A 14,639-nucleotide genomic window follows, 5' to 3' on the forward strand; every position below is an offset into this window, starting at 1 on the left:
TGCCTTTTTTTTTTGATTAAGTATTCAAATATACCTATACCTGGATAATTGTCTAATTCAGGCAGAAAGCCAGGACATACTTTTAAATCATCTGGCCTTTGTAAAAAGGGTTCTAACTTGTCTGAGGTACACCATAAACAAAAAGAAATCACAACTGGTACCCTGTCAACAAATTACATTCCTGGGAGCAAGCTTGAATACAACTTCCCAGATGACTTACCTCATGTCAGAAAAGCAAATTCATTTGACAACCCACTTCAAACAAGTGGCCACAAAAACCCTGCTATCTGCAAGACAAATACTGCAAGCCTTGGGGTTCATGGCCTCCTGCATTCTTCTAATTCCATATGCAAGACTGCATATGAGGAAACTACAGTGGTATCTAAAAAGCCTATGGAGTCGACATTCTCACAACCTAGAAACAATGATTCCTATCATATCTTGCCTACGTCTAGAGTTCCTTTGGTGGGCAGAAGCCTGCCACCAAAACAAGGGACTAACTTTCACACCACCCCCTGCCACCCAAACCCTAACAACAAATGCATCATACTATGCATGGGGGGCTCACCTGGCAGGGAAGTGCATTCAGGGCAAATGGAACCCAAGTCAAATGCACCTGCATATCAATCAAAAAGAAATGTTAGCTGTATAGAATGCTCTGACAACCTTCAAGGACTACATTCTTCCAGAACAACTAATGGTAGAGGTGGACAACACCACGGTTATGTGATACATAAGCAGGGGGGTACACATTCTTACTCCCCCCTGCAGACTAGCTATGGCATTGTGGAACACAGCCTTATGCTACCAAGTGCACCTTCAAGCTCAATTCCTGCCAGTAAAATTAAATGCACTGGCAGACAGACTAAGCAGAAATCTCATGGACCCACACGAGTGGAAACTGGAACCAAGGATTTTCAGCATGTTGACAAGCGAATGAGGGAGTCCAGATATAGACCTGTTTGCCTCCCCTCAGATCTACCAATTGGACAAATTTTGCACAAGGACTCCCTACAAACAAGCCTGGAAAGTGGATGCTCTGTCCTTCAGCTGGAAAAACCTATCAGTCTATGCCTTTTCCCCACTGCCCCTGCTCTCCAAAGTACTACTAAAAGTCAAACAGGACAAACCGAGGATGATTTTGATTGCTCCAGACTGGCCGCGCCAACACTGGTACCCCCTTCTGCGCAGTGTGTCACTGTTATCTCCATGGCACCTGCCTCAGACTCCTTCCCTGCTGTCTCAGCAGGAGAACCAGATTCTTCACCCTCAGCTTCCAACACTGAAACTTGCAGCCTGGCTAATTACTTAAACTCGCCCTTGTCATCCCTCAGCAAACCTGTGATGGATGTCATCTTAGAGGCAAGGAGGCCTAGTACTAGAAAATTTTATGCTGAAAAATGGAAAAGATTCTGTGCCTGGAACCAATCTCAAGGGATGAGCACAGCAGCGCCCAATTTACCTCAGATTTTACAATACTTAACTGAGATGCTTCACAAGGGCCTGTCTTCTTCCTCCATTAAAATCCACCCCTCAGCCATTTTTGCTCATTATAACACAGAACAACCCCTCTTCTCTCATCCACTGCTCAGGCAGTTCCTCAGAGGGGCCAGAAATTTGAGACCTCCAACCCCAGCCTGGGACCTTAATTTTGTAGTGGAGAAACTCACTCTACCTCCTTTCGAGCCAGCTGCAACTGCAGACTTAAAATTTCTTTCTTGGAAAACAGCTTTCCTTTTAGCAATCACTTCAGCTAGAAGGGTATCTGAATTACAGGCCCGTATGGCAGTGGAGCCTTTCATCATCTTTCATGCGGACAGGGTGTCACTCAGAACCAATCCATCCTTCATGCCCAAGGTGGTATCCAGTGTGGCTCTTAATCAGTCCATTCATTTGCCAACCTTCTTTCCTAATCCACAAAACAAAGGGGAACGGATACTGCATTTCTTGGATGTGCACAGACAACTTAGATTCTACTTGGACAGGACTAAAACTCAAATAAAATCTGAACTGCTGGTAGCATTTGCTGCAGGAGCGGAGGGGAAAGCTATTTCAAAACAAACCATTTCTAAATGGATAAGCCATTGCATTCATTTCTGCTGTAAGCACCATGGAAAACCTATCCCCCAGGGGATCAGACCTCACTCCACCAGGGCTGCATCTACTTCTACAGCCTTTTTCAGAGGTGTTCCTACCAGGGACATCCTAGAAGCTGCTACCTGGAGTTCTGTACATACTTTCACCAAGCATTATCATTTGCCAATTTTCTCTAAATCCAGAGCTGGCTTTGCCACTGCAGTCTTGCAGGACCTTATAGCTGGCCCTAATGCTATTTAAACTCCTCCTCCCAACCATAGCTTTGGGAATCTACCCAAATGTAATGACTGCAACAGTGAAACACTTAAGAACATAGTACAGTTGTGTACACTTGCCATAAATGTAGATGTTAGAGTGTATTCACTGTTGCAGTCCTGGTTACCCTCCCTCCTGCCACCTAACTACTTTTTGGCTATACCTCTACTTTCCTTTACTATGCTTAAAAGCCTTTTTGGTGTATTTGCTTTTTTATTGGAGGTATACCTTTGTGTTTTATGTTTAATTGCTTCCCATTAGGGGGGCACCTGACATTTGGGGCAAGAAAAACTGATGTAATGATATCGGCTGCATGTTTTCTACCCCTGACAACCTGACATCATGGAAGAAGGGACATCAACCAATGCAGTACCTGAGACTTTGTTAATCAGGCCGACTGATGGCAACCTGCAAGCAGATTACCCAAATGTAATGACTGCAACAGTGAATACACTCGAACATTTACATTTATGGTAAGTGTGCACAACTGTACTTTACTACTTTCCTATATGTCTCATTTCTACAATCTACTAACTAGTTATCCCTTATAAAGTAATTTCTATTTTCTTAATAATTCATATCCACTATCTCTCCCTTAAAGTCAGTTAAGCAATTACTGCACCCTCCAATTTGCAAATTCAGAAAGAACAACCCTACAAAACAGTGTCTACTTTTTAAGGAAAACTCTGCGCTCTCCTACAGTTTAACTCTGTCCTTAGGTTTCTTTTCTTCCTACAATATGCTTCAGGTTTTGTGTATATCCCAGAAACCTACTTGCACTTTTTAAAACTTTCATTTCCTTGCCTTGGAATCAAAGGAATGAGAAGTCCACTTACCTTTTTTTAAGCTTAACTTCTCATATACTTTGCAGTGGAATCTGTTTCTGACTGCATTATATACCAAACACACAGATAAATCTATAGTTTACCCTGCCAGATACTGCTGTTAATCTTAGCTGGGCAATTTATCCGGCAAATGTCAGGTGCTCAGCAGCTGCTATAGAAAAGACTGAAAGCTGTGGAACTGTTTTCCACTGTTTTTATTGAAGAGAAGAGGTGAACTTAACACTACCCTTTCATAGCAAAACAAAGCAGTTAGATCAGTCAGGGTTTTAAAGGTAGTTGTCACCTCTTCTGACAAATTTACATAATCAGCATCACAGTATTGAAATGCTAAGCTTTAAATGTTGGTTATTTATAATAGTTTATATGTTCATATAACTTAAATTTAGTGTCAGACATTTCTGTGATATTTAGAGAAAAGCCAGAAAATATTTTTTTCTTGTAAACTCTCAGCACATTTACAATTTTCAAGCCACCCCTCCACGTGTGCGCACACACGCAGGACAAAAGTGCAGAGAGAGAGAGACAGGTGGCAACCCTATCAACTAGGTGCACTGATAGTGTTCATAAAAGAGGTATTTTGTTTTTTTGTGACATGCTTTCAAAGGGGGATGCATATGGCAAGAGGCTCCTACTGACTGAGTCAGTCCTTACAGTGGTAGAGCGCATGAGCATTTTCTAATCCACAAAGGAAATGTGACCATCAGTGGCAACCATACTGTACAGCTGAATTTACTTTATCATACATTTGCTGTCCTTGCATTAAAAATATTAAGAAACCAACATCAGAAGTACTTTTCCTGTGTTTAAATGCACGTCTGACCGAGTCTGCCTGTGTGTGTGTGTGTGTGTGTGTGTGTGTGTGTGTGTGTGTGTGTGTGTGTGTGTATATATATATATATATATATATATATATATATGTATATATATATATATATATATATGTAAGCAAGAAAATCGATCCAGAAACCAAGAACAGTCACACTGGTGGGAAAAGACTTCAGAGTTGAGTGCTACTCAAAACATAAATTTATTACTTAAAAAAACTCATAAAGCAATGACAGTAGAGGTTAAGCTCTTTCGTCCTCTAGTAACTGGACTTTCAGAAAAAATTACCCATAAATATAGAAGCCTTTTTATACACCATACTAAATTAAGTAATTACATAATATACTAATTAATAACATTTCCTCAGAATGTCAGCATAAGTAGCTACAACATTATAAAGCCTACTATAAAAACATGAAATAAATACAAAGCAATAATTTACAACCATATGCAGTGCACTTAAAGGATTACTGCAGCTAAAAATAAAAACATTTTTTCTGTGTTTTATAAACACTCGTAGCTAAAAATTTGCATACCCTGTTTAAGACATATCAAATACGTACCCTATGGTATCAAAGCATCATTACCCAAAATAATATCCAGGTTCGAGTTTTAGTATGCTGGAAATTGAAGCATTTCCATTTAAACATGGTGGCTGGGTGGCATTGGTCCTAAGTTTCCATTTAAGTTCTAAAAATTCTAAGAAGTCATCAATTGCCCATTTACCTAGGTTAACCTGCTCAGTAATGCAAACCTTAAACTCGTGCGTAGGGTTGGACTTATTGTGCCTATATAGGGTGTTGTTTTCATCTTTCTTCTTGAGGTCATATATGTGTTGATATATCCTGTGTGTGTATGTATAAGTATGTATATGTATATATATATATATATATATATGTATGTATAGAGAGAGAGATATAGATATACACACACACATGTATACATGTATAGTACGTGTGTATATCTGTATACACACATATATTTAGAAGTTCATGTGTGTAGTACAAACTTATATGTATGTACAAAAAAGTGTTAGTGTGTGCCCACATGTGTTTAACGGAGAAAGATTATGCACCTGTGTGTGTATTTCATGTCCTTTAAATAAAAAAATCAAAATGGAAATTGTGTAACTGTCAACATGCAAACATACATATAATATATACATGTGTATGTGTGTGTGTGTGTGTGTGTATATATATATATATATATATATATATATATATATATATATATATATATACATACATACATGCACGCACACACATACTGTGTGTATAAAATTATGTATGCAGCATATATTGTAACATGTGGGATGCAGTCCAGTGTGAATACATCTAGAGAGAAATATAGAATAGATACTTTTGCAAGTAGTCACACATATGGGTGGATGTGTGTATGTATGTGTATAAATAACACACATATATACAGATGCACATAGATATTGTCAATTCATGTGTGTATTATACAGTTGTCATCATCCTAATCAACCTTCCATTTCCTACTTTCTACATGTCCCAAACCTTTTTCATTGTACTAGTTATTAAGCTCAACGGTAATGGTTGTTCCATTCCAAATCTTATAGGTTTAGTATGTTTTCATACTATCTTAGGACAACAAAAGTGATGCAAATATAATTATTCGCCCGGCCTTTTCTTTTGTGAAGCCATAAAACATTCACTTGGTGATTCCTAGTTATTTAAAGAATAGTAGCATCTTATGGTGCTGTGAGTTTTGCAATATGGTTGCATACAATTCGTTCTTTATAATAATATTAACATAGTAGAGATGTGAAGTTGTCCAATCTTGTCTTCACCAATCTTCGGTTCTGACTCTGCCACTTACTAAAGCTCGAGATCTCAAACCAGCTGGTGGCTTCATCCCTATCCCATGATACAATAGTGCCTTCCTCAGATCTTGTTTGCCGCTGAAGCAGATTGGGTTATGACTAGCTCTGGCTGAGTACAAAAATTTGTTTATTTCTCTTTAAAACTTTAGAAAGTTTTCTATAATTAAAGATCTGAAGTAGTTAACTTCATTTGTGCAGCAACCTATGGGATTCGGATCCGACCTCAGATCCAAGCATGCAGTTTTCAACCGCTTTAGATCCGAGCTTCAAGCTCCTCCCCCTACCCATAATCACCTGCCAACCCTGACTGACCTCAGATCTAGTTTGCCGCAATTTACTTCAGCAGCTTGATCCCGAGTTCCAGGCGTTTTTCTACATTTTGTGAGAAAATTTTACTTTTTCAGGTCCCTTATCCCTTAGAACCATCTTAGTTTAATTTATTTTGTCCTATATTCTAACCTCCCCCTTCCTTTGTGGTTCCGTCAGGGTTGTGTGTGTGTGTTTGAGGCCTAGTGTGTGTGGTTTTTACCTTCTAGTATGTCTGAGGCCCCAAAGTTAGTGTTTTCGAAGTGCACCGAGTGTGGCCATAAGCTGTCCCCAGCGGATGGCCACACTCGGTGTGTGATGTGCCTTGGGGTTGAACACCTGTCATCTGGTTATACCATCTGTGCAGCGTTCAACCCCAGGGCACTCAAGGACCGGAGGTCTAAGCTGATTCTGGCGGGTCTTTTGCCCCCGGACTCTGCTTCTACCTCCGGTCCTCCCGTGGCTCCCGCTGCGGCGGCTGCCACTCCTACTTCCCTCCCCCGGCTGGGACTCAACCTCCTGCCTTAGGCCCGGAGGAGAGGGAGGCTAGGAAAGAAAGGAGGAAGGAGAAGCACCACAAGTGGCGGGCCGAGGCCTCCGCTTCGGCCCCCCCAGCTAAGTGGGCTTCTCCCTCCAGGACTTCTGGGTCTCCTCCTTCTCGGATCCGGTCCCCATGCTTTTCACCGGGTCCTGAGGAGGAGGAGACCAGATCTCCGTCGAGGTCATCGAGGCGACACTCCCGCCCTGCCTCGGTGGCCTCATCGAGATCTACCCGAAGTCTCACTGATGCAGATTTGGACCAGATGATGAGAAGATTCTTCCAGGCCCAACTGCAGATGGGAGTGCTCCTGCCTCCCCCCCCACCTCCGGGGGGGGGGAGCTTGACCACCTTTTTTGCCTCGATAGCTCCTTCTCCATCCCGTTTCCCAGGTTCAGGGTCTTCGGAGCCGGGCAGCCTTGGAGCCGGGGATGTGTCAGCACCGATAGTCTCAGGTACTTCGGCACCGACACTTCCCTCAAGTCTGTCGGGTCTATTCTCTTCGGATCCAAGCTCTCGGAGCCGAGGGCTGAGCTTCAGATCCGGCAGTATTGGCATGGCTTCGGCTCCGTCCATGTCGGAGCATGCTGGTCCGATCGCTTCAGTGCAGTCTCTGATCCATCCGTCAGATCCAAGGGAGGGTCTGCTCTCAGATCCCAGAGAGATTAGCTCTCCCTCTGCATTCGATGTGGTGGAGAGGGTTCTGTCGAGGGATCCCAGGCCCCCAGCCCTTACCACGGCTCCACCCTGCACTCCTCCTCAGTTGGGTCCGACTTCCATCACCCGGCCCCAGGGACAGCCTGCTCTGATGTCCCAGGTAGTTCCATTGGAACAAGACGTTGCTGGTGAGAGCTCCTCGGACAGCCCCCTCCGAGGAGGTTCCTCACAAGCGAAGGTGCAAGAGGAGGCACCTGGACTCCCCCGAGTCCTTGACTGAGGACACTGATTTGGAGGAAGGGGAAGGCTCCCCAAGATCACCCCCCGAAGATGCCTCATTTGGTGACATCATGGAGATGCTCAAAATTAGGGGGGGTGGTCTGCCCCAGAGCCTACCTCGGACAAATACGTGTTCTTGGAGGCGTTTGAAGCAGGTCAGTCTACCTCTTGGGTGTCCCCTCCGGCTGACCTCCTGGTAGACTTGAATACTACCAGGACGTGGAAGGAGCTGGACACTGGAGCCAGTCCCCAAGTGCCCGGACAAGATTCTCAGCCCACCCTCCGACAAATCCCACTGGAGCAAAGGCCCCCCTGTAGATGTCATGTTGCTGGCGGTGGCCACCAAGAGGGAACTTGCTCAGGAGAGTCCCTCGGTTCATCCCCCGAGCAAGGAGTCTCTCGATGGACCACCTAGGGAAGCACGTGTTTAGTTCGGCTACCTTCTCTGTGAGGTCACTGAACTACATGGCACATGTGCTAAGACTGCAGCGGGACCTTATCAAAGAGTATGCTGCATCGCCCCCCAAGTCCATGTCGGTGGAGGACAAACAATTGCACTCCACCCAGATGGCCACTCTACGATCCATATCTAAAACCTCTATGCGGCTACTGTCTCATGTCATGGAAGGAGCCGCTAGAGCTAGTGGAGCGGGCCTCATTATGAGACGTCAGGCCTGGCTCCGGCACTGTGATTTCGCGGAACACTTTAAGGCGTCTTTCGCTAATGCCCTTTTGATGGTTCTGCCCTCTTCGGCAAAACCGTGCGAGATACTTTGGTCCAGAGTGAAAAGGATGGGAAGACGTTGTCTGCCGTCTGAGTCCGCTTCTCTGCTTCCCAGAGATTCTTCTCTAAGAACCAAAAGGGACAGAAGAAGATGTGGTTCCGGAAGTCGCAACAGTCTCGTCCTGCTCCGGACTCCCAGCCCTTCCGAGGCGGAGGAGGGCAGGGTGGATGCCATCTCAGAGGCAGAGGGGGCCCGCGGAACTTTGGATCCAGAGAACCCTTCTCGGACCAACCCACGCAACACCTCTGAGGTGTTACCTGACTGCTCCACTCTGGAGGCAGTCGGGGGGCGTTTCTCGAAGCACCCAGCAGCTTGGGAGTCCATCACGACAGACCGCTGGGTGCTTTGCATCATATTCAGAGGATATCAGATTCCCTTCTCTCGTTACCCACGCAGCCCCAGATACCTCCGCGATGTCCCACCCAATCAGAGGGAGGCTGCAGCAATGGAAATCCAACATTTGCTGGAAAAAAGAGCCATCCAACATGCCCCCTCAGACCAGTGCGGGTCCGGGTTTTACTCCAGGTTCTTCTTGGTGCCAAAAAAGATGGGGGACTTAAGACCAATCCTCGACATTTCTTCCCTGAATCTGTCCGTAACCAAAGAGAATTTCCGCATGATCACTCTTCAATCCATTCTCCCCCTTTTATGGGAGAACGATTGGATGTGCTCTATAGACCTCAAGGATGTGTACTACCACATTCTGATGGACAGGTGATCCAGGAGGTTCCTCTGCTTCCGGCTAGGAGTCAGTCATTACCAATTCAGGGTCCTCCCCTTTGGTCTCACCACAGCCCCCAGGGTGTTCACCAAAGTGCTAGCAGTGATAGCGGCCCACCTGTGGCTCCAGGGAATTCAGGTCTTTCCGTACCTGGATGACTGGCTCCTGACCGCCCCGACAAGGCATCTACTCTGTGCAGCCAGAAACTACTTTCTTCGTCTAGTCCCCTGGCTGGGGATCACTATCAACATAGAGAAGTCGTCTCTTACTCCGACTCAGACCATAGACTTCATAGGGGCCAGATTAGATACGAACAAACTCCTAGCTTTCTTGACCTCAGACCGGCTACTAACCCTGAGGCTACACGTCCAAGCCATTCTGCAATCTCTAGCTTCCCCAGTGGAATTGGTCCTGAGGGCTCTTGGCTTGATGGCAGTAGCAATCAACCTATTGCCAATGGCTCGTTTGAACATGAGGGTCTTACAATGGACCCTTCAGGTGCAGTGGTCCTTTCTTCACTATCCTCTGAGCCATCCCGCTCCACTCAGCAGGGCTTGCAAGAGGGCCCTCCTATGGTGGCTCCAATCCCCGGACCTCCAGCAAGGATGCCCCTTTTCTATGACCTCTCCACTAGCCATGGTGACCACGGATGCCTCCCGCCTTGGGTGGGGGGGGGCATTCTTCGGGCAGGACAGTCCAAGGCATGTGGGACCTCACGGAGACCTCACTGCATATCAACGTCCTAGAGATGAGGGCAGTGCTGTTAGCGTTGCAAGCACTTCAGGACCTTCTTCCTGTAGGAACGATTGCGATTCAGATGGACAATATGTCAGTTGTCTGGTACATCAGCAAACAGGGGAACCAGGTCTTACCCACTCTGCTGAGAGGCCATGAGGGTGTGGGAATGGGCGATCTCCACCAACCGCTTTCTCATAGCAACGTACATTCCGGGACGGTCCAACATCCTAGCGGACAAACTAAGTTGCACCATCCTGTTGCCATACGAGTGGTCTCTGAATCCCGAGATAGCGAATCGGATTTTTGCCAAATGGGGTCAACCCTGTTGCGATCTCTTTGCCACTCCCTCGAACACAAAATGTTACAACTACTTCACTCTCATTTCCCCCTCAGGGGAACCCCCGAGAGATGCTCTGGTGCATGCTTGGCCTCCCAGTCTTCTTTATGCTTACCCTCCTCTTCCCTTGATGATGAAGTTTCTTCAGAAAGCCAGTCAGTTGGGGAGCAGGATTATACTCATTGCCCCATTTTGGCCTGGTCAAACCTGGTTCCCCTTACCTTTGGTCTCATTTGGTGAATCCTCCTTGGATTCTGGATCCCAGTCTGGATCTAATATTTCACCCCCTAGATCTCCCAGTCCCGAACCTGGTCAACCTCAAGCTCACAGCTTGGCTGCTCCAGTTCCACTCGTAGCTAGGACTCCCGGCATCTCTTCCCCAGTTAAAACTATTCTAGTAGCAGCACATAAGCCTTCTACTAGAAAGATCTATAGCAGCAAATGGAAACGTTTCTCCATTTGGGCAGAACGCAAAAATTTGGATCCTTTTACAGCTCCCTTGCCCACTGTATTAGACTTTCTGTCAGGACTGTTCCATCAGGGGGCTAGCTCCTCCACAGTCAAGATTCAACTAGCAGCTATCTCTCATTATCACGTGGGAAATGAACTGGGCCCTTTGATCACCACAAAATTATGCAAGACATTTTTGTAGGGCACCTTTCTGCTCAGACCTCCAGTGAAGGATGTAGTCCCTCCTTGGGATTTAACACTGGTTCTTCAGGCCTTGACAGCTCCCCCATTTGAGCCTGCAGCTACAGTAGATCTTAAATTCTTGTCATGGAAAATGGCCTTTCTTGTCGCTATCACCTCGGCTCGAAGGGTCTCTGAACTACAGGCCCTCTTTGTAAAACCCCCATACTTGACCTTTCACAAGGATAGAGTTTACCTCAGGACCAATCCCTCCTTTCTGCCCAAGGTTGCCTCTGAGTCTAATATTAACCAGTCCATCAACCTGCCGGTCTTTTTTCCTAATCACCATAACAAAGGGGAATACAAATTACACTCATTGGATGTGCATAGACAACTTCGCTTCTGCATCCACAGGACATCTGGTCATAGGAAATCCGACCAGTTGTTCGTCTCCTTTACCAAATTTAACTTGGGTAAATCTGTGTCTAAAGTCACACTGTCTAGATGGATTTCACAGTGTATCCTTTTAGCATACAAAAGTTCGGGCAGGCCCGCACCTCCGGGAGTCCATGCCCACTCTACTCGTTCTGTGTCTACCTCTGCGGGTTTTAGAGCTAGAGTCTCTTTGGATGATATTTGCTCGGCAACCACTTGGGCCTCATCTCATACCTTTATCAATCACTATAAATTGGACATCGTCTCCAGAGGGAGAGCATCCTTTGGCTCTGCAGTGCTCCGGAACAGCCTTCCATGAAGGCCGCCCAAGATTTAGGTAGCTGGGGACTCTGTCCCATAGTTTGATGCACAAATGAAGTTAACTACTTCAGATTAAGAAGTTATGTACTCACCATAACGTTCCATCTGAGGAGGTAAACTTCATTTGTCAGCAACCGTCCCTCCCTCCTGCCCCCTCACTTGTGAATGTCTTCATTCTCGGGTCCATGGGATTTACCCACTTATCTTGAGAATGATGATTTTATAGCAGTCTCTGCTGTTGGGTAAACTTGATCTGAGGTCAGTCAGGGTTGGCAGGAGATTATGGGTAGGGGGAGGAGCTTGGAGCTCGGATCTAAAGCTGTTGAAAACTGCCGGCTTGGATCCGAGGTCGGATCTGAATCCCATAGGTTGCTGACAAATGAAGTTTACCTACTCAGATGGAACGTTATGGTGAGTACATAACTTCTTATTCTTATCTACTTAGGTTTATATCGCTTTTTCAAGCTTGTTCATTTTCTCTAGTTTTAAAAAAAAATAAATAATTGGTTGTGTGAGTTTTGTTTGAGGCATTTTTCTTTAGGCCTCTATACTTAGCAACTGGAAAGAATTTGCATTTCCAGTGGTTTTCTTAGTTTGATATTACTAGTATTGCTAGATTGCCTTCTTCACAGTCTGAGCAGTGTTAGCTCATATATATTAATATACTGTGTGTTAATCTTTTTTGTGCCGTTGATTTTCCCTTTACAATCCCTTTTCCAAAAAAACTGTGTGCAGTGGTTTATCTGTATCATGTTTTTCCAGCTGTATATGTATAGAGATAGTGCCTTATTAATACAATATATAATCGGTGTTACTGTTAACACTTTTCATTACACATTTACAATTATATCTTGGTGTTTCTGAGCGGTATTATACTGTTTGAGTGTGTTCCTTTTTGTGTCTCTATCTGCTATTAAGAGCTTGCTTGAGTTAGAAAGTTCTTTATATATTACTTCAGTCCTATTTAAATTAGAGGGTGCCTTTTCTGGGTCCGTGTGTGTGTGTGTGTCCATGAGATTACTGTCTTACATAATGACGAAACAACAAAAAGAAGTTAAACCGTCTGGTTTTATGAAATGACCCAAGTGCTCTCAAAAAATGTCCATTACTGATGGACATATTGAGTGCGTTTATTGTCTAGGGGCCATTCATCTACAAGAGATCTGCTCCATTTGTCACTTGTTTAGTGGTAGAGTGCTACAAGAGCACAAAAACAAACTAATTTTAAAAGGATTACTTAAATCCTCCTTTGAAGAAGCCTTGGATAAGTCTCAAAGTCCTCCAAAAACTAAGGGCAGCACCTCTAAAAGACCATCTCCTCCTAGTTCATTTACATTGTTGGAGCCATTCACAAAGCAACCCAGGATGTCTCCGACATCTTAGAAGAAAACTGATAAGAACAGACCTACTGCCTCAGTTCCATGTGTGTCAGAACCAATGGCATTACCAGTCTGGAGCCGCTCACCAGCTTTGGAGCCGATCTCCCCAACTCTTAGGTCTCCACTATTACAATCTGTTGCATCCAATCCATCGTCCAGATCCACCAGGAGCTTATTGGATTTAGACACTGGTGCTAGCCAAATTGTTGTCTGAGCCAACTCTGGGAAGCTCGCAACCGACGGTAGCCATTCCCTTACCTTCCATTTCTCCTCCAGCTCGAGTTTCGGAACTGGGATGCTTAGAGCCACCATTGATGGAGCTGATGGAATTGGAGACCTACTGCAATCTCTTCATTTCCTACTGCTTTGACCACCTTGGAGCTGTCCATGGTATCTAGGGGCCGACACTCACCGGGCGGGTCCAAGGGGATAGTTGAGACCTTTTTTGCTCTGACTTTACCCCTCTGTGCATTGGCTCTGGTGAGCTCGGCTTCTACCTCTGCTTCGGAGACAACCCCCATGGTTCTGGGGGGGGTCCTCCGATTCTTTGGAAGCAGGGACTTCCACGGGCCATGGGAAGGGGGCTTTCACAGCTATAAGGAGTGCCTTGCCCCCTCTGACATCATCATTGTTGGATCCCCAGGTGTTTCATCCCTGAGAACACACCGGTATCTATCTCCACTCACACGATCCCCCCCTCAGCGTAAAGGTCCTAAGCCTCAGGACACAGCATTGAGCAAGACCCTATCTTCCAGAACCTCTCTGGAGTGTCCCATCGAAGAGGTCCCTCGGAAGAAGTTATGTAAGTGGAAGCATGTGGACTCTCCTGATGAGTCAATTACATTGGACACGGACCTCGAGGAGTCAGAAGGGTCCCCATGGTCACCCTCTGAGGACGTCTCCTTTTCAGACTTCCTGGAAATCCTTAGGCCGGGAGGTGGCTGGAAGCCCATTACCCCTGCTGATGAGTCTGTGTACCTGAAGGCTTTTGGATCTCAACCTTCAGCCACCTGGGTGTCTCCACCTTTTGACAAACTCCTTGTCTTAGTTTGTCAAAAGGCATGAGAGGCTCCATAATACAGTAGAACCTGTCCTCAGATGCCAAATAAATGTATTACCTCCCCAGAGGATAGAACCTTTTTGACCAAAGAAGTCCCTGTAGATGCTATGGTGGTGGCCACAAAGAAGGAGCTTTCTGAGACCTCCACATCTGTCCATCCCCGAACAAGGAGTTGTGGACAATGGGCAGGTATAGGAAGCGCATATTTTCTTCAGCAGCCTTCACTCTCAGGTCCCGGAATTTTCTTATGCATTTTACAAGACTTCAAAGACATCTCCTGAAGGAGCTTGGAGATACTTTACAGGGTAAAATAGCTGTGGGGGTAGCAGGCAAGGTATCCTCCAGCTTGCCACCATTAATTCAATGGTCAACTCCTCCATGAGGCTTGCCTCTTATGCACCCGATGGAGTGAGCAAGTCATCAGGTTCTGGAATTGCCCTTAGGAGACATTCCTGGATGCGCTTATGCAATTTTGCTGAACTCCAAGTCATTCTTTATCAATACCCCATTTTATGGCCTGTCCTTGTTTAGGCCTAAAGTTAAGGAAACTCTTACCTGGTGTGAACAAGAAGGAAAGACTCTCTC

This window comes from Protopterus annectens, chromosome 13.part0 (genome assembly GCF_019279795.1).
Source record: "Protopterus annectens isolate FY-2018-M chromosome 13.part0, PAN1.0, whole genome shotgun sequence".
Lineage (NCBI taxonomy): Eukaryota > Metazoa > Chordata > Ceratodontiformes > Protopteridae > Protopterus > Protopterus annectens.